Source organism: Panulirus ornatus, chromosome 70, assembly GCF_036320965.1.
Source record: "Panulirus ornatus isolate Po-2019 chromosome 70, ASM3632096v1, whole genome shotgun sequence".
NCBI lineage: Eukaryota > Metazoa > Arthropoda > Malacostraca > Decapoda > Palinuridae > Panulirus > Panulirus ornatus.
Window position 1 is genome coordinate 10,568,583 of NC_092293.1, and position 3,150 is coordinate 10,571,732.

At 43.0% G+C, this 3,150-nt stretch overlaps 1 non-coding gene across 1 annotated transcript; it reads left to right on the forward strand.

Annotated features, from left to right (window-relative positions):
* Positions 1-2,434: 2,434 nt before the first annotated feature.
* Positions 2,435-2,507, forward strand: TRNAK-CUU (transfer RNA lysine (anticodon CUU)). Its single transcript has one exon. It is a non-coding gene; the product is annotated as a tRNA-Lys (tRNA).
* Positions 2,508-3,150: the final 643 nt, after the last annotated feature.

A 3,150-nucleotide genomic window follows, 5' to 3' on the forward strand; every position in this document is an offset into this window, starting at 1 on the left:
GTCTTCACCTGTTGCTTATGTTTCCCAGGTGTGGTCGGGCAGGCAGGCAGGCAGGGGAGGTGGCCTGGGTAAACAGCCTTAGTTAGGTATTTGTTCTTGACTCCAGCCAAATCTTGCCACCGCCGGCCAGCCGGACGTACCAGGTGACACCTTCCCAGGTGTGGCCTCCTGGTTATAGCTCTCCCACTCGGCTTGGCTGGATAGGTAATGACGTCTTCCATGTGTGGGTAATATTGTGGCGACTGTATGTACCTGATACAACGCATTATATTGAAAATGGAGTAATGATGATAGAAACAGCCGGTTATTCCCATCATTGATCACCAGGGAATATAGGTAATATAACAGTATTTTCTCAATGGATTGCTATTAGAATGATCAAATGTTAATAGTTTGATAATTTTGTATAACAACAATACGTGTACCCAATAATGTTCCTGGAGGCCAGGGTGCAGATATGTATGAAAGTTGATCAAGTAGGACATGTATAACGTAATTGAAAATTTATTTTGATATAACATTTACTTGTAAACATGTGAAAATAAGTTGTTATATAAAGAGCGAGCAAAGACATATACCCAGTGTGTAGCTGCGGCTCTTTCGTCTATCTTTAAGCAGCGGAAGACAATATAAACTGAAGTCACGTGACTCCAGGTAGACTTCAATTCCAACCCTGGCCTGCCCGGCCTGCCAGTTAATCTTCTGGCCAGTTAAATCATTATGGTACGAGGGAAACCTACTGGTCTTAAATCATTATGGTACGAGGGAAACCTACTGGTCTTAAATCATTATGGTACGAGGGAAACCTACTGGTCTTAAATCATTATGGTACGAGGGAAACCTACTGGTCTTAAATCATTATGGTACGAGGGAAACCTACTGGTCTTAAATCATTATGGTACGAGGGAAACCTACTGGTCTTAAATCATTATGGTACGAGGTAAACCTACTGGTCTTAAATCATTATGGTACGAGGGAAACCTACTGGTCTTAAATCATTATGGTACGAGGGAAACCTACTGGTCTTAAATCATTATGGTACGAGGGAAACCTACTGGTCTTAAATCATTATGGTACGAGGGAAACCTACTGGTCTTAAATCATTATGGTACGAGGGAAACCTACTGGTCTTAAATCATTATGGTACGAGGGAAAACTACTGGTCTTAAATCATTATGGTACGAGGGAAACCAGTTCTATGATATAATCAATGATGTACCCATGTAAGGGTCTAGGACCAGGTATATATAGTGTATATGGTATTGGAATTATCATTAACACCTGAAGGAGTTAAAGACTATTGACATGATAGTTGTAACTTGCAGTTCACGTGTCTATTGACCCTGGCAGTTGATGGGCCTAAATCCTCACTAACCAGCCAACCAACCAACCGTTATGATACATATTTTACTTGATCAACACATCAGGCTTGGCCCCACCACCTACTACCCTTCTCCAGACACACTTGCTGCCTCCTAACCATTAGTGTCTTACTCTCACAACATCAGACAGAGAGGAGAGTGTCTCCAGACACACTTTGCTGCCTCCTAACCATTAGTGTCTTACTCTCACAACATCAGACAGAGAGGAGAGTGTCTCCAGACACACTTGCTGCCTCCTAACCATTAGTGCCTTACTCTCACAACATCAGACAGAGAGGAAAGTGTCTCCAGACACACTTGCCTCCTAACCATTAGTGTCTTACTCTCACAACATCAGACAGAGAGAAGAGTGTCTCCAGACACACTTGCTGCCTCCTAACCATTAGTGTCTTACTCTCACAACATCAGACAGAGAGGAGAGTGTCTCCAGACACACTTGCTGCCTCCTAACCATTAGTGTCTTACTCTCACAACATCAGACAGAGAGGAGAGTGTCTCCAGACACACTTGCTGCCTCCTAACCATTAGTGTCTTACTCTCACAACATCAGACAGAGAGGAGAGTGTCTCCAGACACACTTGCTGCCTCCTAACCATTAGTGTCTTACTCTCACAACATCAGACAGAGAGGAGAGTGTCTCCAGACACACTTGCTGCCTCCTAACCATTAGTGTCTTACTCTCACAACATCAGACAGAGAGGAGAGTGTCCCCAGACACACTTGCTGCCTCCTAACCATTAGTGTCTCACTCTCACAACATCAGACAGAGAGGAGAGTGTCTCCAGACACACTTGCTGCCTCCTAACCATTAGTGTCTTACTCTCACAACATCAGACAGAGAGGATGTTATGCCTCTTATCTAACCTGACACATCAGCCGGGGTCTCAGGACGTTGATAAGGTCATGGTCGGATCCCCTTATGTATCTATCATGTGACCTCAGGTCAGTTATTGAACGTTATCGCTGATAATACAGCGTTGTTAGGCGGTTAATGATGGTGGTTATTAACCTCGCTTAGACACACATATACACTCGAACAAGGTTTTATATAAGCCCGGCTGGCTCAGTCGGTAGAGCACGAGACTCTTAATCTCGGGGTCGTGGGTTCGAGCCCCACGTTGGGCGGTAACAGTTTTCTATGATGTAACATGAAACAGCTTCTGAACATACCACCCACCGCTCGTCTAGATCTACCAATCTGCTAAACACAAGACATCTGAAGAGTTATTAAGTACTGAAAGACAAACCACAATTCTGTTTGAAACAGTCAGTGATGATGCACGGGAGACTGAAGGAAATGTGTCACTGTTCACTGCTGAACATTGTACATTACGTGTTGTTCATCATCTCAGTAAGCTTTGCAAAGCAGGATTTGCAAACAGTAAAGAATGCAAGAATTTCAGGTTAAAAAGGTGGAAGTGTAGTGCAGTTGTGAGCAATGTGTTTGCCCCGCATTTTAACAGCAACTTGAAAAGTGATATGGGCAGTCAGAAGTTTAGCTTCTTAACTGATGAGAGTAATGACATTACTGTAACGAAATTATTGGGTATTGTTGTCCAGTTCTATTCTGAAAGTAAGAATAAGATTGTAATGACTTTCTTGGACCTTGTTGAGCTGACTGACTGTAATGCTAATGGGATATGTGATCCCATCAAGAAGTCTTTTAAAAATAATGGGTTGGAGTTACAAAAGCTTATTGCAATTAGCCCCGACATTGCTTCTGTGATGACAGATGTTAACAGTGGAGTGTATGATACACTCAAGTTAG